This window comes from Anolis carolinensis, chromosome 3, assembly GCF_035594765.1.
Source record: "Anolis carolinensis isolate JA03-04 chromosome 3, rAnoCar3.1.pri, whole genome shotgun sequence".
NCBI lineage: Eukaryota > Metazoa > Chordata > Lepidosauria > Squamata > Dactyloidae > Anolis > Anolis carolinensis.
The window spans coordinates 29405034-29429128 of record NC_085843.1 but is presented as its reverse complement, the minus strand read 5'-3'; the positions used below and the strand labels follow the sequence as shown (position 1 = coordinate 29429128).

The 24095-nt window shown below is 41.6% G+C and overlaps 1 long non-coding RNA gene across 2 annotated transcripts; it reads right to left on the bottom strand.

Annotated features, from left to right (window-relative positions):
• Positions 1-418: 418 nt before the first annotated feature.
• Positions 419-22302, bottom strand: LOC134297369 (uncharacterized). Of its 2 annotated transcripts, XR_010004084.1 has the most exons (3): positions 21728-22302; positions 7922-8104; positions 419-5114 (listed from the first exon to the last, which is right to left on the bottom strand). It is a non-coding gene; the product is annotated as an uncharacterized LOC134297369 (long non-coding RNA). The 2 variants fall into 2 exon arrangements; XR_010004083.1 differs by lacking the exon at positions 21728-22302 and having other exon boundaries at positions 7922-8213.
• Positions 22303-24095: the final 1793 nt, after the last annotated feature.

Below are 24095 nucleotides of genomic sequence, written 5' to 3'. Positions count from 1 at the left end.
TGTGTAAATGTAATAGCCTAAGTTAAAACATCATAAAGTTATTTCCATAGCCTCTCTAGCCTGGTATCAGTGATGGCAACCACACACCGGCACATACAGACACAGAAGTTGAGCATCCTTTATCCTCAAGAAATCCAAAATTTAAAATAATCCAAAACTGTCTAGATGGTGGCTTAGATAGTGACACCTTTTCTTTCTAAGTGTTCGCTGTACACATACTTAGTTTCATGTACAAAATTATTTAAATAAGTTGTGCATAAAATTACCCTCAGGCTATGCTTTTAGGTATATATGAAACCTGAATGAATTCTGTATGTGTATATTATAAAGTAGAATAAAAGCTACAAAAGCAATATCACAATGGAAGAAAATAAAGATTGAACATTTACAATTAAACAACAACAACAACAACAACAACAACATTTATATTCTGCTTTATTTCTCCCAAAGGGGACTCAAAGACATAAAAATATTAGTATACAATTTAAAATATACAAATATGCAAACATTGAAACAGAATTAAACACAAACAGCAATAAAAAAATTCAGTTAAAATCCATCAAAACATATTCATAGTTAAAAACAACAGCACCCGGAGTTACAAAATAAAAGATGAGTTATGAAGCTATGTTGTATGTAACAAGTGTCAAATAATCTGCAATCTTACTATTTATTTATTTCTCTAGTAGCTTGAATGTGATCCATAATGCATTTTCATTCAGCAATCCACAGAAAACAGATTCTACATCAAGAGATATACACATATCATATATTTCTCCTGAAGGTACCCTCTCTACAGAGACATATGGTGTTTTTGCACTCCATCCAACCACATGAAAATACAGTAGTTGGATGCATCCCTGCTCACCTGTCCCTCAAAACATGGAAATGGTTGTTTTGTGATCATAAAAGATTTCCAAGCTACACGATGACCATAAAAGTGAGTTTGTCATGGTATAAATCTGATTTACATCACCATAATTCACAACCAGGCCACCAGCCTTGTATTTGTTTTAAAGGAGGTGAGTTAATAATTTGTTGTTAATTTTCCCACCCGCCATGCTAAGAACAGACTGATCTAAAATTAATACATTTCTAAGCAAACCTTACAATAATTTAGTGTGGCATATAAGTAGCATGAAAACTACACAACTGGAACACTATGGGGGACCATATGAGGTGACTGCACAGGGTGGAACATTTTGACCACCCTGGTGCCATCTATGTTTACAGAAACATTTCCCACAGGAAAGGAGACCAGCATTTTCTGCTAGAAAGAAACAGAGCTGGATTCTCTGATTTTGCCCTTTGCAATCATAGCAACACAGATTTCTGTTCTCCTGTCTTCACTTTATTTACGCAAACACAGCCTACAGTGAAAGCTGAGCATTAGGATATACATGTTATTTACTTCCCTTTAATTCAAAATGACTTGTAATTACAGTTAATGAGGCTGTTCTTTGATACCTTGTGGGAAGATATTTAGGATTCCATTACAGAGGTGCTGGAGGGAGGTACAATCTTTTCCTGCATGTTTAAATGGTAATCAAAGAATTGTAAACTATCTAATCAAGGCACTTTAAGTGACCAGATGAAGACATTGGTGGCTGATACTGCTGTTGCTTAGAGTGTGTTGATATCTATCTTCATTTCAGAAGGCGGGCTTACACAGTCAACCTTAGGAAACTCCAGCATATTTTCTGAGTATATTTCAAAAGCTATGCAAAATATATAAATATGCATATACAAATATACCATACTTGTATCCTGCCTTTCTCAACTCCAAAGGGACTCGAGGCAGCCTTACAAAGGCAACAATTCAATGCCGCATATAGACATACATCAATGAGTAAATAAAAACATTAAAACCAACCAATTAAAACATAACATTAAAACAAGAATTAAAATCACATAACCCAGGTCATATTCCAGGGCCAGTCCAGGTTATCATTAAATTAATTTATAGTCTATTATTTCACTGCTTCCATTATTGACCAAAAGCCTGGTCCCAAAGCCATGTTTTTAGTTTTTTTCTGAAGCACAGAAGGGAGGGGGGCGATCTAATTTCATTGGGGAGGGAATTCAATAGATAAAGGGCGACCACTGAGAAGGCCCTGTCTCTCTTTATGGTATATGCAGACTTTTAAACATCGTATGATAGCACTGTTGATACTTAAGACATAGTGGTGGTTCATATGGATAATCTGCCCCCAGTACTATCTCCAAAGGATGCATTTCTTTTAGGAGAGACTCTGTATTGGTCAGCTATCACCCTGCTCTCAATTCCCAACTCTTCAGTCCACCCAGAGATGACTAAGCAACCCTTGATTTTACCATTTTTATAAGGGAAAACCCTTTCATTATGCCACTGTATATAATGGAACTTGGACATCCATGGATTTTGTTAGCCACACAGGGTGTGTGTATGTCCTAGAAGCAAAATCCAGCAGAGTTATAAAGAACCCACTGTTTTCCTCTTCACTAGTTCGCCTAGAAGAGAACAAAGATATTTATGCCGCATAATTTTTTTATTAAGGAGATTGGTAAGACTAAGAACATTTTTTAAAATCGAGTATTAAATTGATATCATTACAAAACTGCACAGCACCATGACATTGGAGGATAGCTTTTGTCAATCTGACATCCTTGGAGCTTGAAGAACTTACTTCTTTTTACTAAAACTCCCAGGATCGCCCAACTAGCAAGACCTATAGCTATACTAACAAGGGCTAGATAGTCACCTGAAAAATCCTTTTCCAAACCTCCAAGAATTGGCACAACTCTTCATACAACAACCATTAAAATTGGTTCTTGAAACAAAAACAACAATTATGCTGTTTCCAACCACATTATAAAAAGTATGCAATTCAAAGGCTGTTTTGTAATTAAATTGATTATTATTATCTTAACATACTAACTTTCAAGTAAGGATTATGAAGCATCTTGCAAGGTAGAAGAAAAATTATTGCAAAAACAACAAAGGGAACTTAGTACAAAGAATTAGAAGGGAGAAATCAGAAAACAAAGACCCCTTTGAATAGCTAGAAGTTGGGGGGGGAAATGAGAGCAGATACATAAGATGACTTTGGAAGTTCTGTATTCTGGCTTCTTTGATATGAATCCTTTTAAAATTGTGGTTACACTGTCAGGAAAGAGGTTATATTACTGTAGAGTTGTATTACAATCAGACATCACAGGAATATTATAGAAATGTAGGAAGCTGGAGATTTCAAAATTAAAATATGAAATTCTTTTCATATCCTTTGTTTCAGAATATCTCATTTCTACAGAAATCACATTAGAGAAAACCATAGAGCTTTGCTTCATATGGGCTTCTGATTTTTAAAACGGATGTAGCTAGCAAAGCATGAAATTACCATTGTGTCCTGTGAGCCCCCCTTCAAGTTGCTGGTTGGCTTATGGCGCCCACCCCATGAATTTGATAGGGTTTTTAAGGCAAGAAATACTCAAATGTGGTTTTACCGGTTCCTTCCTCTAAAATATAGCCTACAGGACTCATTAATTGTCTCTCATTCAAGTACTAACCAGGACTGGCCCTGCATGGCTTTCAAAATCTGATGGGATCTGGAGCTGTCAAGTGAGCCTGACATTGGGCCTGTTCAGCCTGTGATTGTATCTGCACCTGACCTGTCAGATGAATCTGGATTGGGGCCTAGGATTCCCATGCAGCTAGAGTTGTATGGGAACTGGTGTTCCTGGACAGCCTGAGTTTGTTCCAGAGGATTATGGGAGTAAGCAGACAATGGTTTCAAGCAGGCAGCTTGAACTGCATTCCTTGGGAGAGTCAAGGTCGAGTTTTCCCTTGGCAGATCAGCATTCCAGTTGTGATAAGAGTAATGAGGTTGACAGAAAGAAAGCAATATGTCAACAAAGACAAGAAAGGGAGGTTTTGAGAAGGAGCAGATGGTTGCTAATGAGAAAGGGTTTTGAGCAAATTTCCCACAGAAAGGGGTCTTGATTTCAGCTTTAAGAGGAGCCACTTCTAAAGGAGATTTTCAGAGATGGTAACTTTGCTCACCGAGAGTGCTGTTCCTGTTTCATGGACTCATGTTTCATGCTTGTTTCAAGGAATCTTGTTTCATATTCCTGTGGTCTTTCATGCCAAGTTCCTGTAGCCTTGTATCTTGAGTTTTGTTCCAGTTCCTGTTATTGCTTCTGGGGATTTTGGATTGTTAAGTCATTGTTTCTGAAAGCTTGCAGTTTGGATCCCTTGTTCCAGTTAAAGACACTGCTCTTTGTTCCAGTTTAGATCCTGTACCTTGGATTAATTTTAATACCTTGTTGAAGTTTATTCTTGTGTTTGATTTTCATGGACCCCTGCTTCAAGATTTTCAAGTACCTTATACCTGATGGACTAAACCTTGTTTCCTTGACTTTGAACTTTGCTTTGCTATTGCTTACATATATTCTTCAATAAACAACTTGCTTCGCTTATAATCCAGGGTTCCAGTGTGGTTTTGAGATGACTCTGCAGCCCAGGGGTGCATCATTGTGAAATGATGAGATTCCCCATCTTTTAAAGTATAGTTTCTCATATCTGAAAATCACAGGCTTTGGGACTGTCTGGAATATGTGTGAATGACATCATTCATGTATGATATTTTGCTAAAGGGCAAGTTTCTTTCTGTCTCTTTATTATAGCTGCCTATGCTTTGTATTATTCTAAGTGTGGTATAACTGGGAGTAGAGGAAGTATGTTGTTGGGGAGTACTCAATATATTTATGCACCAGTGTAGAAATTTTGTTAAAAAGTCAAGCTGAAAAACCTGGATCAATTTCTTCTTCATCATCATCTGTGATCCCTCGTGGCCCAGTATGATTGTCTTTCAGAAGTAGAGTCTTGGCGGTGGATCCATAAGTGACTATAAAAACTTCTTCTGGATCTGCATGGTCTATCCCATGAAGCACCTGTTGGGTCAACTTGGAGAGTGTGGATGGTTCCTTCTATCAGCTCCAGCTCCATGCGGAGATATGAGAGAAGCCTCCAACAAGGATGATAAAACATCAAAACATCTGGGCGTCCCCTGGGCAAAGTCCTTGCAGACGGCCAATTCTTTCACACCAGAAGCGATTTGCAGTTTCTCAAGTTGCTCCTGATACAAAAAAAATAAAAAAATCCACAGGTTAATGTAAGCACTTTAAAAAAGAAAGGAACCATCCCCTTCTCTGAGTAAAGTGGTGAAAAGCAAGAGAGAACCAAAAAGAAGCACCAATCCCCTCTTTTCTCTCTGTTTTGTGTAAAATCCATGAAAAATTTTAAGCCAAGAAACAAAACTCTGCTGCCCACCACTGACCCTGAGAGACAGTTGGCTCCGAGAGTATTAGGAATTCCCCCCCATCGTTTCAATATTGGAGAAAATCTCAAGGATGATTGAAATATATGCAGTATTCAATAGATCAAACTCATTTTTTATTTCAAGTATGTAAAATTGCTGTACCCTATGCTACCTAAGCACATGTACCATAGGCAAACACTAATAAATAAATACTAATTAAACATATTTAAAAGCCCTTTCCCTTTGTTCCTAGTGTGAAAGATTATTAGTTATTTAATTATAAGGGAATAGCATTCTGTAACTGTTTGAGGGAATATTGATATATGCCTGGGATGTTCTATGGCAGTAGTTCTCAACCTGTGGGTCCCCAGTTGTTTTGGCCTTCAACTCCCAGAAATCCTAACAGCTGGTAAACTGGCTGGGATTTCTGGGAGTTGTAGGGCAAAACACTTGGGGAGCCACAGGTTGAGAATCACTGCTCCATCGTATATGTTAAATTTGGTTCTAAACCTTGTTCCTTAAAAAAAAAATCAATGGATTCTGAAGTAAGTGTGAGATTAACTGGATCCTTCTGTTTTACCATTATGCTCCGCAATTTCACAGTGTTTATTGTATGAAAAACCACTCATTTGTATAAGAGTCTCACCCGGTTAATGAAAATCTGCTACAATTTTACAAGGAAACTAGGCTTAACTACCAAACAATTAAAGTTCACATCTTTAAAAAGCAGTAAATTGAGTTTGTCGATAATCCAATTACTAGCAACCATTTTCTTTACCTCTCTTGGAAAGAAAACATCTGCAGTTCTGCATACATTATTATTTAGTCAATTTATCATAGCTGGATTCAGATGATAATTTCTCTGCCTTCAGGATGAGCTGAACCCAATCCAATTTTGTAAATTCAAAACAGGTGTCCAGATGTTTGGAAATTACCAAACAAAGCACAACTGTGCACATTTTTTTTCCTGCAGCGTTAAGTTCTCTTGCCAAAAGTAGTTCATGACATGAAAGATTTAATGTCAGAAAATTGGCGCACCTTAAATTACATTACAATTACGATGAGGTTTGTCAAGGCATAGATTGCATTGGTTAAAATTATAAAAGGCTTTTAGCTATTCATCTATCATCCATATTTAGGAGTGCAAATTTCACATATGGGGTGCTAAGCCAGTCTGCCTAATGGAGCAGGGCTACCTTGGGTGGGTACACGGATTTGTGTTTGAAGAAGTAACTTTTTCAAGCTTTAGGATAGTCCCTTATTTTAGGATTCCAGACAGAAACACTCATCACTAACCAGTTGAAGGTGTCAGGAAGAGCACCACACAAAAATATACAAATAAAAGGGGGAAAAAACATTTATAGTAAAGTGACTTATAGTGCTATGACTGTGTTCCACCAAATCTACCACAGTAACTGTTGGTACTTGCTTTCCATCCCCTTGATGCCAACACTCTGCAGTTTCCTCCTTCAAGTAGGTATACTAAGAGCAAACTGTTTGTTACAGTAAAACATTATCCAATCCAGGCATAATAGGACCATAACAGGCCTAACTGTTGAAAAAGAATACAATAGCCATATTTGGATGCATCTGGACATCAAGTTTTGAATCTTTGCTCTATTTTGTGGCCTTGGACAGGTCTCACTTCGAGAAAGGTAAAGGAAACCCCCCTCTCAACATATTTTACCAAGAAAGCCCCATGGTAGGCTCATCCTAGGGTCACCATAAGTTGGAAATGAATTGAAGGTACAAAGATGCATCAAGAAGAAGCATGTATAGTTTTTAGAGAACAGATTTTCAAAACATGTAAATATTGTAGTTAGTCATTAAATGAAAGCAGTACACTTTGTGAGTTTTCTTACAAATTTCAAAAGCAAACGAATTTTAAACAAAATCATGTGAACTTACCAAATGTTGCCAGGCTGCAACTTCCAGCATAGTCAATAGTGAGGAATGCTGGGAATTCCAGTTTGACAACATCAAAAGAATTGATCAATTCTCCTACTTGGTGTACAACACAAGTAAAGTTTCTAATTCACAATAGCAATAGGTGGCAATAGTACCTACTTTTTAAAAGCTTTCCTATGCTACTTTTAAAATATTGCTGAAGCCTGAAGACGTGGTTTTGAGTGATTTACCTCCTTTAAATCTTGAGTGTAAAATGGGCTTGAAAATTTCCGCAATCCATTTGAGGGACAGATTCTCTCCTATGTGTTGGAAGAAGTAGAATTACTGCATTACAGTCCATGGGCAACTGGATTTCTGCCAATGTAATAATAATATTATGTTTATGCAGCATGTTCATTGAATTTCTCAACTATGCATATTTAGATCGCAATTGTTGCCACTGCAATAGGTACAGGACTCATGTGGCTCTCCAGCTGGTTTTGGACTGCAACTCCCAGCAGCTCTAATCAGATATATCCAACAATGAGGAATGATGGGATCTAGACCTCATGAGTCTTCATTCTGATCTAAATGTTTCAGCATAAAGTAGTCACATTTTTCATAGAAGGAAAGAGGAAGAGTCCAATGGTAACTAGAACCCATTATGTACTTTGCTTTTCATACTCCCAACTAGTATTAAAACAATATCAACATTATAAGACCAGCTCAACACTCACAAAATAAAGTGCAAGCTTTTGGCTTATCCAGAAGTGTTTATCAGGCAAGATGGCAAAAAGGCGAAGTAGGTGATGTTCACACTTTAGGGGTGGCAGAATGTGTAGAGGCTGCAGATGTTTAGATTAAACTCTCTTAGATGGTGAGTTGGTTTAAGCTTGCGTCTGAGAGCCTCCCAGGGGTGTCTGTGAACAGAGACACAAAAATGTTTGATTCATTTAATTGGAAGGGGAGAAGCGAAGAGGACAAAGGGGATATTTAAATAAATAAACAGTTTAACCCTCACGTAGTAGGACTGGAAGAGGACCTACAGAGAACTCCACCGATAATTACATGCCATTCTGTGACATTCTCATCTGCACAGCTAAGAATGTCTCACAGTCCCCAAATATCAGTTCTTCAGGAACTATTTGTCTTTGTCTCCTTTCTTTTCTCAGAGAAGGTTTCTCTCTAGTTTACTGTCAGCTCACCACAGCCGCTCCTGAATGAACACACGAGACTCTCTGTGATATCACCAGAAACTTTACTGCAGGAAACATAAACATCCGAAAAGCCAAGAATGGGAGACTCCGGCCAACCATCCTTTATATACCCTCCCCCTCATTTGAAAAGTCTCTTCCTGCTCAGTAAAACCCCGCGCAAATTCCCCGCCAAGTCCAGCAGCCGTTTCTTCTCCGAGTCCTGAGACGCAGATGTCTTATCAATGTCAGTGACCCTGAAATTCAGAGCCACATACAGGCTCTAGTAGCAGGGTTCTGACATGGCGTCCTCCTCCCCTTCGTCCTGGAAGGAAAAGATTAAACACAACTATTGTTCTCCGCTGTCCAGAGTTCCTTTATACTTTTTTAACAGGCTGCAATGGAATACCGGGTGTACCTTTCCTAGGTCCTTGGGTAGCCTCAGCTCATAGGTCACTTCGTTTATTCTTTTCGCTACCCTGAACGGCCCTATATAGCGTGGAGCCAATTTCTTAGATGGGAACCCCAATTTCAGGTTTTTTGTGCTCAACCAAACCAGATCTCCTTCGCCCAATTTGTCCCCCTCTCGGCGTCTACGATCTGCAAAGAGCTTGTACTTCTTTTGTGTTTCCCTCAATGCCTCCACCACGGTCTGCCACCCTTGCTTAATTTTGGCCGGCCATTCCTTGTCGGTCTGGCCCTCTCCTTCCTTCCACTCGGGTAGCCTGGGGAAAGGTGCCACCTCCTGTCCGTATACTATTTCGAATGGGGCACGACCTGTGGCCAAATGTACGGCCCCGTTAAAAGCCATCTCAGCAAACGGAAGAAGGTCCGCCCAATCGTCCTGTCTATAATTGGTGTACATCCTCAAGAATTGGCACAGTGTCTGTTGGGTACGTTCGACCCCCCCGTTGGTCGCGGGATGAAAAGCCGAGCTCAGATTCCTTTCCGCTCCTAACAGCTGTAAGAATTTTCCCCAAAATTTTGCAGTGAATTGGACTCCCCGGTCGCTAATTATTTTGTCGGGGCACCCATGTAGGCGATATACATGCTTCACATACAAATCAGCGAGCTTTTCAGCCGAGGGGAGTTTTGGCAGGGCCACAAAGTGTGCCTGTTTTGAGAATAGGTCCAATATTGTCCAAATGTATCTGTGGCCTCTGCTGGGGGGTAGTTCGCCTACAAAATCCATTGCCACACATTCCCATGGCCTCATGGGCTCCACCACCTTCTGCAATAGCCCCTGGGGCTTCCCAGGTGGTGTCTTGCCCTCTGCACATAATTCACACTGCGTGACGTACCCCCTGGCGTCTTTCCTCATTCCGGGCCACCAGCATTGTTTGGCCAACAGTTTAATAGTCCTGGTGGGGCCTAGATGACCTGCACCCTTGTTATCGTGGCATTTCCTTAACATTTCTTGTCTTAAACATTCAGGAATATACAATTTCTTATTAACAAACACCAAATCCCCACACAGTTCTCCCTGTTCTTTGTTCGTTTGTAACCATTTGTCCATTCCATATGCTCGCTTCAACTCTTCCTCCCATATTTCTCCTCCCCCCGTGGAAATGGCAGTGTGTTTGTTTTCTTTGGCTGCTTGTGCTCGAGTCAGTACTGCCAGGCCCCATTGCTTATCTAGGAAAAGGCTCCCCTCAGATTCCTGAATTCCTCCCCCGTGCTGAGGCATCCGAGAGAGAGCGTCAGCGAGTATGTTGTGTTTCCCCTGGAAGAACTTGAGTCTGAAATCAAAACGGCTGAAATATTGGGCCCATCTAATCTGCTTCGCTGATAGTTTACGAGGGGATCTCAGATACTGTAAATTTCTATGATCAGTCCACACCTCAAACGGTGTTCCACTTCCTTCCAGAAAGTGTCTCCAGCACTCTAGTGCTTTCAGAATCGCTAAGGCTTCTCTCTCCCAAATCGGCCAGTTTTTTTCTGTATCGCTAAACTTTTTCGACAGATAGCCACATGGCTTCAGGTTCCCCCCCTCGTCTTTCTGCAGCAGAACTGCCCCATATGCCCGGTCTGACGCATCGCAATGTAGTACAAAGGCCTTAGACATATCAGGGTGCTGTAGGACAGGCTCCTCAGTAAAACGCTTTTTTAGGGCTTCGAAAGCTTCCTGGCATTCTATTGTCCAGGTCAGTTTGGCCCCTGGGGCCTTCACTTTGGCTGTTTCTCCCCTGCCTTTAGTCTTTAACAAATCCGTTAATGGCAAAGTGAGGCGCGCAAAGTCCTTGATAAATGTTCTATAGAAGTTTGCGAACCCCAGGAAGGATTGCAGCTGCTTCCGTGTTCTGGGGGCTTCCCACCCCCTTACGTCTTCCACCTTCGCAGGGTCCATCGCCACTCCCTGGGAGGAAATCCTATACCCCAGAAAGTCTATCTGGTCTTTATTGAACTCGCACTTGGCAAGCTTCGCATACAGCTTCGCTTCCCTCAACTTTTGTAGGACTTCCCTGACTAGTTCTACGTGTTGCTCCTTGGTCCGAGACATTATCAATATGTCATCTAAAAAAATAAAGACTCCCTTGTACAATAATGGATGCAACACTTCGTTGATTAATTGCATGAACGCGGCCCCTCCCCCGCATAAACCGAATGGGAGCACACAATAATTGAATAATCCGAAGGCGCAGGAGAAGGCCGTCTTCCACCTGTCCTCTGGTTTGATCTGCAATTTATGGTAAGCCTCAATTAAATCCAATTTAGTGAATATCTGTCCCTCCGATAACTGGGCGATCAAGTCCTTCACTAAGGGTAGAGGGTATTTATTTACAGTACTGATTGCATTCAGGCCCCTGTAGTCAATGCAGAGCCTCAGCATTTGGTCCTTTTTCCGCCTAAACAACACAGGTGCCCCTAAAGGGGAGTTCGAAGGTTCTATGAAACCTCTCGCTAGGTTTTTATCAATGTACTTTCTCAGTTCCTCCTTTTCCCTAGCCGACATCGGGTATATCTTTGCCTTGGGAAGCTCTGCTCCTGGGACTAGCTCTATTTTCACTTCAACTCTCCGCTTCGGTGGGAAATTGTCTGCTTCCTTCTCGTCAAACACGTCCACAAAATCCCGATACTCTGGGGGTAATTTATCTGCCAGTTCTGCTATTCTGATAGAGTCTTCCTCCCCCCTTTTCCCCGGCTCCCTCTCAACTTCCTGGCTCCCTTCTTCCAAACTCATCCCGAAAATCATGCTCTTATCCTCCCAGTTGATTTGCGGGTTGGCCTGCCCCAGCCACGGCATGCCTAGTATAACATTATAGCTGGCTATTTGTGATATCACAAATGACACCTTTCCTTCCCAACTCCCTATCTTACACTTTACTTCTTCGGCACTGTACCTAGCTAACGATCCTGATGCTGTGGATCCGTCCAACTGCGAAAATGCTATTGGGGATTCTAGGTTCTTTCTTTCGCATCCTAATCCCTCGGCTAATTCAGGGGAAATGATGTTCCTGGAACATCCACAATCCACAAACGCTTTGCAGGTTGCTTGTTTGCTGCCATTTTCAAGCTGAATGGGGACCACTATCATAGCTTTGTCCTGACTTACCAACCCCCCCGAATGGTGCCTCATCGGTGTTTCTTCCTCGGCGCGTTTTCCTGCCACGGCTCTTGGTTTGGGCTGGCCTCCGCTTTCCCCTTTTCTCTGCCAGCACTCGGCAGCTCTGTGGCCCAACCGGCCGCACACAAAGCAGCCACTCCTGCTGGCGCTCACGTTCCCTGTCGGCTCCGCTCTCCTCCCGGCTGGGGCTGATCCCTCCTTCCGGCTCCCCTCTTTCATCTGCGGCCGTTGCTGTAGCCCTCCTCGGTGCCTCCTCGCCTGGGCCAGCGATGTCTCGACGCGCCCCGCCAGCTGAATCCATCCGCGCAGTGTGTCAGGCTCATCACGATGCACCGCCCAGGAGAGGATCTCCCGCCTGAGCCCCTCTTTGAAGAGTTCCATCTTTGTCACTGCCGACCATTCCGGCACCTTTTCGGCGAGGCATTGGAATTCCTCCGCATACTCAGATACCGACCTCTGCCCCTGGGAGACGGTCTTCAACTTCTCCCTCGCCCGGATCTGCTCCAATGGATCTCGGAAACGGGTCTCCAGGGCCCCCATAAAGCGTCGGACTGACCCCAGACATGGGTCGCGCCGCGCGTGCAGCTGAACGTACCAGCTAGCCGCTCCCCTCTTCAACACTGCGCCAATAGCCCGTATCCGGCTGGATTCCGTTCTAAAAGTGTGAGCATTGTCCTCCATATAGCCCCTCACCGTGGTAAGGAAAAAATCCAGTTCAGAGGACTCTCCCCCAAACTCGATCCTTAGTTCCTCTCGTCTCGGTAGGGGTCCCTGTGGTGGCAATCCCCAATTCTCCGCCCGTCGCAAGCCCCCTTGCGGACCAGTGGGCCCCGCTGCTGTTTCTCTTGGCCCTGTGCCACGCCCGGCATTCGCCAGGGGCACTAGGGTCTCAGCTGGGAGCGTAGTCGGGATTCTCGGAGGCTTTTCCCCTTCGTCGTCACTCTCCTCCACCCGCGTCAGGCTTGTTTGGGTCTTGGGCTGGGCGCCGGGCTCCTTTCGCATTTCCCTTCCCTTCGGTGCTGGGAGGTCTGCAAAGCCCTGGCCGCTTCCCACGCTCACGTCCCACATTGAGCCAGCCCGAAGTTCCCTTCCTCTCTCTGGCTCCACCAAAAACGCCAGGCGCTCCATCGCCCTCGACATTACTGCCAGGGTGGTCTCCATCGCCGACATCCTCTCCTCCAGAAACACCATCCTTTGTGGGCCTGGGGAAGGTGAACCTTCCTCTCCTCCGGTGCTGTCTCCCCGCACCACTCCACGCCTCTGGGTTACCCCATTTGGCTGGGAATAAGCGGTGGATGACGCCAGGGCCGCCAGTTGGTGGAACTCAGCGTCCGGCTCGGGAGTGGCCCTTCCCGACCTTCCTCCTCCTGCGCCCAAGAGTTCTTCATCCTCCACTTGCATGTTACACCTCACCGCTACGGCGGGATGGTGTCTAGATTCTTGGCTTAGTGTCAGCTCACCACAGCCGCTCCTGAATGAACACACGAGACTCTCTGTGATATCACCAGAAACTTTACTGCAGGAAACATAAACATCCGAAAAGCCAAGAATGGGAGACTCCGGCCAACCATCCTTTATATACCCTCCCCCTCATTTGAAAAGTCTCTTCCCGCTCAGTAAAACCCCGCGCAAATTCCCCGCCAAGTCCAGCAGCCGTTTCTTCTCCGAGTCCTGAGACGCAGGTGTCTTATCAATGTCAGTGACCCTGAAACTCAGAGCCACATACAGGCTCTAGTAGCAGGGTTCTGACAGTTTACCATCAGTCACTGCAGGGCAACTGTATTAGAATCTGCAATCTTGGCATACCTATACTAATTGCTAGTTTGTATGTTTGCTGACTTCCTGCTTGTTTGTTTTTTCATACCAATTCCCTGCATCATTCTAACCAGAAACTCTTTTTTTCTCCCCCCTCCCCCCAGACCATCTGATTATGAAAAACTAATTGTAAACAAAGCTACTTTTATATATTTTATAAAGAAGACAAAGCTGCTTTCTTTTGCTAATCTTGGGGAGCACAGGAACGGGACTTTGTTGTTCAGTTTCTGACTTGTCAATTTGATTAGTATCCTTGAGATAATACTATCTCTTGTCATGCCTCCCTGAGACTCCTCATTGTTTCCCCTATTTCAGTCCCTTTTTAGTTAGAAGGAATTCACAATTTGTGTATAGTTTTGTGGGGAGGGGTCTAGATAGCCTCTTTTGCCACCCCCTCCCTGCCCCTTTAAGAATCCTCTCAAGGAAAGAGTCTCAGGTAAAAGTCTAATAATACTTTATTTTTTATCTCACCCTATCTCCAATTCAATGCCAGCATATAGATATAGACACTCTTTTTATCAGTTTGATTGTTTGCCCATTTATGTCCATATTCGACTTTTTAATGCTGTGGATGATTGTTTATATTTCCTGCTCTCAATTCTGTTTTTTAAAACTATGACCTGTTTAATTTGTTTTTAAATGTGATGCTTGTTGTTTTAACTGTTTGATTTTATGATGTTATGTGATTTGTATTGGGCTTGCCCCCTGGGAACAGCTCCAAGTCCGTGTTGGGGAGATGGAGGCGGCATACAAAAATAAAGTTGTTGTTGTTATTATTATTATTATTATTATTATTATTATTATTATTATTATTATTTTGAACCTCATTGAAGCTTATGTTCATTTAATATTTTTGAGGAATGTATTATTTAAAAAGGAATTAATGGATTTATAAGTTGATTTAAAAATCAACTTCTAATTTACTGATTTTTTCTGTTTGCTTCACTCTTTCTTACTTTTCTGAGAAGCTTTCATGTTTTCTTACAAAGGCAATTAGCATATAGTTTTGAATTTTATTAAATTCATAATGTGTATGTGTGTGTGTGTGTGTGTATATATGATCATGTCTTACTTAATTCTAGCATAACTTTATGGCACCCATTTACTTTATGCTTGCATTCTAAGCCATTAATAAATTATTTTCATTAATTAATTTTATGTTCATCTTACTTTTTTCCCAATATATAAGGATGCAAGGCAGCTAACAGCAGGCACGACACAATACAATTAAAAACAACGCAAATGCATTAAATTAAAATATGAATATAAAATTAGGAAGCAATTACATTTTTGTGTCATGGAGCATAATTTTTTTTGAATACATTTAAAACATTTAGAAACAATACAACCCTCCCTTCCCCAAATCTCACTCACACCACCCCTAGCAGCCTGATACAATAACAAACATATGCTAGCAACTCTAGAGATGTGTGATGACTCATGGGCCTTGTAGTCCTGTTCCTAGTACTATTGTGGCAGACGAAGAGGAAAACATGGGGTTTTCGCCGGTTCAGCAAGAGCCGGAGTCTCTTCACCTGCAGGATGTTGATGTTTGCCCTCAAGAATTCAGCCAAACAGGCCTTGGGCAGAACTCCCCCCCATTTTCCAGGAGGGAAAATTATTCTAAAGACAGGGGAGTCAGGGAGGCTAATCGGAGAAGCCTGAGAATCGCTGCCAAACAAATGGCTGATTAGGTCTGCTTCCCTTGGGAAATTCTAAGGAGTCATGCATCTGGACAGAGTTGGGTTTCGCTTCTCGTTCTCTAGGGAAAGAGTTCTGTTGGCGGGAAAACGAGACCCAATATAGGTGTTTGGCGCGAGGGATTCTTTGCGGAGTCAATTGATCAGCTTGAGGAGAGAGATCGTGTGTGGATTTCGTAATCTCAGTTCCTTGCTTCCCGGATCAAGCTTCAAGCCTTGCCTTGTCTCACGGTTTTACCACGGACTCTGTTCATGCTTCATGTTCGTCTTGCCTCCAGTCACGGATCTAGTCAAGAATCAAGTTTATTTCCAGCCTTGTTGTCAAGCTTCATTGGACTTTAAAGACTCTGTTATTTTCCCACACTATTGCTTGGCAAAGTGTGTGTTTCGGTCAAGTGGATTAAAACTTTGAACTCTAATATCTTATATTGGACAATACATTTCTGGACTATATTTGACCTCATCTGAAAGGTCTGCTTCTGAACTATATTCTTCACTTGTTTTTATTGATTTTATATATTTCTTTAATAAAGATATTAGATAGAGACTGGCCTCTGTGTAAGGTTATTGGTGCTCTGCAGCCAGGGTCCTGACAAGATGTAATCTGAGCCCTGCCTCATGGACAATGGAGGACCTTCTTAGAGCCACACCAGAGGCACTTCAAGTGGCCAGCTACTGGTCAAAGGACATTTAGTATAATGCCAAGTTTTTAAACTTTGAGTTTTTAAACACATTACAACTGTATCCTTGGTTCGCTTCTGACACAATAAATAAATAACTCTAGAGAAAGAGTACTTCAATGAAACACAGTATAATAGACTCCTAGGCTCTATCTACACTGCAAATTAACTGCATTGAACTGGGTTATACGGCAGTGTAGACTCAATGCCATATAACCTAGGCTTATTTTAATAGTAACCAGAAACTGCATTTATCCCACAAACAAATCTCCATGGTTGCCAGTTAACTGAAAGTCGACTCTGTTTTGATACATTCACATGTTACTATAGCCTTCAGAGAACCTCATAGCGATATGGCAATAGGCCTATCAGATGAAGAATGATCTTACATAAAATATTTATCTACTATCATGTAGATTTTTTCCTTGAATCTTGTTTGTCTAGCAGAAGTAAGATTAGGGATTAAGACAAAAATTTTGTAACTGGCATCTTGCCTTTTAATTACATTTGTATGAGCCAACAAATGCTGTAGGCTAAATTTCAAGGGAAAGGAACTGGAAACACCTAGCCTAAGAAAACTCTATGAAATTCATTGGGTGGTTGTCATAAGACCATTAGCAACTCAAAGACACATATACAAACATGAAAGCATGATTGAAGATGGTTCTGACCCAGATCCAAGCATTTTTAATTAAAAGCCTTTGGCTCTTTCATAGCAATATACAGGATAATCCCTGTATCTGAAAAACCCCATGGATACCTGAAACTGTGAATAATAGTGGGACCCTTTTCACTAGGGCTGGAAACATATCATAGAATTACACTGAAGGATCTAGAGATGCCCACAATACTTCTGGACTCGGTTTGTAAAATTTGAGTCAAGAAGTATGTTATGTGTGTGTATCCAGAACAATCTGTGATAACAGACTTCATATCTCCTATCAGAGGCTGGCCCAGTTCCAAATTAGTTATAGGTTACGTCTCTTAAATTAAACTGAAAATTTGGATGAAAAATCCAAATGCTTCTGAGTAAGTTCTTCAACAGATTATACTAACAGATCTACTTTCCTGTTTGCAGAAGCAATTGGTCCATATATCTATTGCTGTTTGTGTTTTTATCAGACCCTGTTTTGCAATAAATTCTGTATCAGAAGTGTTTATATTGACCCTTGTTGAAAGGTCTTCCTTCTAACAGCCTTTCTAGGTTATCTCCCAAGGGCTTCCAGTCAGGTTGTGATATTTCTTTCAGGGAAGAGATTGTTTCTCCTGAAGAGCTTATCTCCATGAGAAGAGGGGATTATCAGTTCGCAGGGCCTCATATTTAGTCAAGATAGGGACTGTTGCAATATCTGTGACATTCTCTTCAAGGGGATATAGCTCATTTCTTAAACTGTTTTTATTTCACCATAGCTGGAGACCTGAGGCTAGAGCAGCAGCATTTTTATTGCCCATAATGGGGAAGAGAGGTTGTAAAGAAAAACAGTTCACTAGGCCAGTGGTTCTCAACCTGGGGTCCCCAGATGTTTTTGGCCTACAATGCCCAGAAATCTCAGCCAGGTAAACTTACCAGCTATTAAGATTTCTGGGAGTTGAAGGCCAAAAACATCTGGGAACCCCAGGTTGAAAACCACTGCACTAAGCTATACTTCCAATGACAGTGAGCTTCAATCTTCCATGGATTTTTGCACCTCAGAAGTCAAAATAGTCAAAATTAAAAAATAAGACTTCAAAAGGTCTCCCCATATAGGTGGCAATGAACCTAAAACAAGATAAAATGTAGTTTTACAATCAACATTACTGGAAACTTGGAGAAGGATGTGCAGAAGTGCAGAAGTGCATTTGCATGACCATGGATTGACAAATTGCTGCAACTGCACAAACGAATGTGATGTGATATCCAATATGTATCTGATACCTATGGTAGCACAACTGCTGAGGAATAGCGACTTCATGTGATAAATTTCACAGCTTCACAGTCAATCAATACAAGTCTTTATTTAAAAGAGTACGAAGAATGTCCATTGTATGTATAGGCATTCCCTGTTTATTTAACAGGTTAGGGAACAGAGTACTGTCACAACACATATATTGTAAAGATGTTGAATGTTGTCTTTAAGACAGCTGAACAGTGGCAAGATTGCTATGAGCATTAGAAACCAGCATGTATGGTTAGATCACATGGGATGGGAGAAGAGGAAGAGCAAGGAATGGATAGGGGAGCTGCCAGGATAAGTTAAAAAAAAAAGGCTTGCAAATGAAGTACATCTAAATGAAACTACAACAATGATCCATCTTCTTTTTCATAAGGACATTTTTAATTGGTGAGTTTTTAAGAGAGACAGAATGGATAGAGGAGAGGGTAGTGATTCTGGTTAATGTCGAAAGAACGGGTCATCGAAAATCAGGCTGTCAAAAAACAAGACACACCTGTATTAGATAAAGTTGATGAGCAATGCCATTTATCCATACTTCAACAATGTCAATCTTTCCAAAGATGGTGATGCTTATCTTCTGTTCTTTGATTCACAGAAGTAATGAAAACATTCCAAGTAGAATAAAAGGAGTCACGTAAAACCAGTTCCTTCAGCCACTGAACTCCTTTTGTGACTATTTCTATCGGTGTCAAAATCCATACCTGGTTGATTGGTCATGCTTGTGCTCTTCCCACAGAAGAGAGATTCAGACATTTCTCTAAACTGTCCTCATCAAAACAATAATATGTAAATCAAAAGAACAGACGGTTACTAATTCATTAGGCGATCCCTCGTAGTTCGAAGATGATGGTCCTCCGTTTCTGTTGTCTTGGGGATGGATCCGTAGATGGCTGAAGAGACCTATTCTTGATCCGCATGTTCTCCCGCAGTGAGGACATCGGTTTCCAGGTGGAAGGCGGTCCCGGTCAGGGTTGGCCTGATCCACCTTCCTCTTGGCACGTTTCTCCCTTCAGCGCTCCATTCGTGCCTCTTCGAACTCCGCAGCACTGCTGTTCACAGCTGACCTCCAGTTGGAGCACTCAAGGGCCAGGGCTTCCCAGTTCTCAGTATCTATGCCACAGTTTTTAAGGTTGGCTTTAAGCCCATCTTTAAATCTCTTTTCCTGCCCACCAACATTACGTTTCCTGTTTTTGAGTTGGGAGTAGAGAAACTGCTTTGGGAGACAGTGATCGGGCATTCGGACAACGTGGCCAGTCCAGCGGGGTTGATGGCGTAGGAGCATCGCTTCAATGCTGGTGGTCTTTGCTTCTTCCAGCACGCTGGCATTTGTCCGCCTGTCTTCTCAAGAGATTTGCAGGATTTTTCTGAGGCAGCGCTGATGGAAATGCTCTAGGAGTTGAGTGTGACGTCTGTAGACTGTCCACGTTTCGCAGGCGTAGAGCAGGCTTGGGAGGACAATGGCTTTATAAACAAGCACCTTGGTATCTCTACGGATGTCCCAGTCATAAAACACTCTCTGCTTCATTTGATTACTAAACAGATTAGGGAATAGGGATCCAGCCTGTGCTGGATGGGGTCACCCTCCCCCTGAAGACACAGCTCTGCAGTTTGGAGGTCATCCTGGACTCGGCTCTGAACCTGGAGGCCCAGGTATTTGTAGTGGCCAACTAAAACTTCATCTGCTCCAAAGAGCTGCAGCCAGGTTGCTAACTGGGGCTGGCTACAGGGAGCAAACAACCTCCCTGTTGCAGCAGCTCCACTGGCGGACAGTTTGTTTCTGAGCATAATTCAAAGTGCTAGTTATGACCTTTAAAGCCCTAGACAATTCAGGTCCAGGCTATTTGGAAGACCACATCTCTTTGTACAAACCTGCCTGGGCCCTGAGATCTTCAGGAGAGGCCCTTCTCTCAGTCCCACTTCATCTCAAGCTCTGTTGGTGGAATGAGAGAGAGGGCCTTCCTTCTTAGTGGCTGCCCCTCAACTCTGGAATCCAGATTGGCACCCTCCCTGCTGTTCTTATGGCGGCAGACTAAAACCTTCTTTTAAAGGTTTTCAAAGAAGGTGGTTTTAAAGATTAAGTCGGGGGGGGGGCTGTGGTTTTTAGCTTTTAATATGTTTTTATGGATTTTAACTGTGAATGTTAAAAATAAAATTGATATTTAATTTGATTTTAACATTTGTATATTTGTAGATTTTAAACTGTATTGAAATGCTTTTAATGTAAGCCACATTGAGTCTCCTCATGGAGAGAAAAAGTGGAGTGTAAATAAACACAATAAACATAATAATAATAATACTTTTTTGAACTTCAAGTCTCAAAATTCCTCAGCCAGCATGACCAGTAGTTGGGAAATTCTGAAAACTGTCATTCACAGGAGTAACTTTTCAAAGTTCTGTTCAAGAGTCAAATGCTTATTAAGAGAACAGTTATTTTATGTTCCTGCTCTGTAAAATGTATTTCCTATTGTATTCCAGTTCTCAAATCTATATATTTACCACAGGGATCCTCCAGACAAGGCAAATGCACTGGGAGGTTATGGTATTTGTCATTGTATTTCTTTATTTTTATTTTTTTTAAAAAATTCCGAACTGCCCAATCAATAGCCTTAAAAGACCTGGTTGTTCACTCAACCACATATGTTCTGGAAGGCTGAGTCAATCTGGTAGTTACATAGATATAGAGTTTGGTGTTTCCTGTTGACTGACATGTCTGAGCAGCATTCTCTGTTTAAGCATTTTGCATACAGGAAGATGTGGAAATGTTGGCTTGTCACACTTCTTTTAAAGCCATCCAAGTTGGTGCCATCACTAATGGCCATCTGTGAATTCTGTTCATTGTGTGGAAGAACGTTTTCAGTCAATCATGTGTTGACTGTGGTTGGGGAAAGAAAACATTTGAAGGCCAGATGTTAATTTTTACCAAAAATATGAATAGGGAATACAAAACTGTACATGTAATTACATAGTAATTAAATTGCATTTTGTTATGTACTTGTATTTGCTTTTTCCTCTAAATCTTGGGAGGGGAATTCTAGGTTTACACTTTGCAGAGCCAATTGAGAGGTTGTTTGCAATGCTGCCAGGCACATTATGAAAAGATATTATCTATAATCTGTTCACTTGCTCAAAGCAATCTACTTCTGTTTTGGAAAAGTTAATTCAAAAATACTTTAAACTTATCTGCCCATATTTTACAAGCCTTCTCATCCCTGGAACGTGTATGTGTGTGTTTAAAGTGTTGCAGCATTTTTCATCTTTGGTTTTATGGTGAATTTATGTACACACACAAGTATGTACATACACTCTGGCACAACAGTCAGGAGCAAGATCCCCTTCAAAATGGAAATTGCTTGTGGGAGGAGAGATGGAAACATAATTCAGCTGCTTCCTGATCGACAGGAGAACAGACCTCTGTCACTTGGGGCAACTGCTGTTTGGTACATTAGCCTGGATGGAATTTATGATGCTTTAATTTTTTTGAACTTTTTAAAAAATCGTGTCAGAAGTAACTTGAGAACATACTGTGAGTCGCTACTGGTGTGAGATAATTGGCCGTCTACAGAGACGCTGCCCAGAGGACGCCCAGATGTGTTACCATACTGCTGGGAGGCTTCTCTCATGTCCCCGCAAGCTAGAGATGACAGACAGGAGCTCACCCCATCTCGCGGATTCGAACTGGAAACATTCAGGTCAGCAACCCAACCTTCAGGTCAGCAATCCAGCTGGAACAAGGGCTTAACCCATTGCGCCACTGCAATGTTGAATACATAGGGATCATGAGCATGAACCAGCCACAACTCTAGGTTACATGTTTGTAACTGCAGCCACTATTTTCCTTATATTTCAATTTTGGACATTATTTCTAAATTTGCACTTTTTATATAAATAAGCACACACTCATTTTATATAAGTTATGCTTTTGGGAACCCCGGGTGGCGAAGTGCGTTAAAGCACTGAGCTGGAGACTGAAAGATCCCAGGTTCAAACCCCGGGAGCGGCGTGAGCGGCTGCTGTTAGCTCCAGCTCCTGCCAACCTAGCAGTTCCAAAATATGCCAATGTGAGTAGATCAATAGGTACCACTCCGGCGGGAAGGTAACAGCGCTCCATGCAGTCATGCCGGCCACATGACCTTGGAGGTGTCTATGGACAACGCCGGCTCTTCGGCTTAGAAATGGAGATGAGCACCAACCCCCGGAGTCAGACATGACTGGACTTAACGTCAGGGGAAACCTTTACCTTTACCTTTTTATGTTTTTGTTCCATTGTTTTTACTAGAGACTTCCTTTTGGGGAAACTAGTTAAGTGACTCCATTAGCTGATGGGACAATTTAACACATGGCTGCAATGTAACTGTTTGCTTCTCGGGCTTTAAAAATCCCCATGATAGCTACTGAAGATATCTTGTTTTCAAATGTGTCTGTTATTTCCAACATAGACTGCTCCGTAGTGATTGCCAGATCAATTAAAATCGAACAAAGAATGAGATCAAGAAAATCAAACAGGCTCCATTACAACAGGATGCATTCTCATAAGCTGGGCTTTTCATGTGTGGCTCTTTAAAAGAAACTGGAATTATGTTAAGGGACCCTTCACACTACTTAGTTATTGCACTCTGATGCAGGTCATAGCTGCACTCTATTTATAACTTGGTGAGGCACTATTACTTCCTGGCAGGGAATTCCAGATAACTCTTCATAAACTGCGAATTCCAGGATGCCATAAGAGACTCCCATGGCAGTTAAAGGGAATCATAGTGGGAGCTGCAGTCTCACAAGGTCTCTGCCAAAGAGTGCCAGGACCTCAACAAACTACAAATCCCAGGATTCCATAGCATTGAACCATAGCAGTTTAAGTGATCTCAAACCACATTAATTATACAGTACAGAATATAATAAATAATAATAAAACTTTATATCTATACTGCTCTTATCTTCCCAAGGAGACTCAGGGCAGTTAAGCACTCAAGGAGGAAGCAAAGCTGGATTGCTGCTATAAGACTTTGTAAAATAAGTTTTATTTTGTCAGAGGCTTTATTAATAAGCACGTCTGTATTGCATTCCTAGATGATGAGTTATTTTGGGGAACTTTTAATGATGAAAATATCATCTCTACTGATCATGTTTGACACATCAGATTGCATTGACCTGTGAAATTGCTACCAATTTGCTCTTTTAATGGTGATGTGTATCTCTCTTTACCTATCTCTTTTGAACCATCATCGTAAATGTCACCTGCATAGCACCTTGGCTCAAAGGCAACTGGAGACAAGCCAAAATGCCATCATGCATTTGGCTTAATTTTTAAATATTGGCAGTGACTGCATGAAGGTACATTGCATGTCATTTTATTCACAGTGGCTATGACACAGCTTCTACAGACATTCTTTCATGAAAAAAATATATCAAGGTTTCCTTCTCTTTTAGAAACTACTGTAGCTTTATATGGATCAAGATAAATGATGACATTGTGCAAGACTAGTAGGATAGTAGAATCTCTGCATGGTGAAAAGGCTGCTTATTTTATTTATTAGTTTTAGGCAAAACATTTTTGCATGAAATCCAAATGTTAGTTTCGCTTAGAGTAAATTTGCTGAGTCAATAGGAATTATATATGTGCTGACTAACCAGAATTTCCATTGCTTTTGTGAGTTGGATTTCATTAGGATTAAAAACTGGATTAGCATTTGTATAGTTCACAAATTAATTTTTATAATCCTACAAGGACCTCTAGTGGACAAAATCCAAACAGCAGTATTTGGAGCTGTGCTCTGACATTAGCTGTGAGGTTAGCACTGCAAGGGCACTAAAACTTAGAAGAGAAAAATAATGCTTCTTTTTATTATGTTGCAGATTCTGAAATAGAAGAATACACACTTTATTTGTTAAGGTTTGTCCCCTTTCTAAAAATTGCAGAACATGCACCTTTTCTACTGTGGAACTCAATACTCCATAACAATTCATAGATTTAAAAAAAAAAAAGGAAAACACAGGGCCAAAAAACCTCAGAATGTGATTAAGATGATT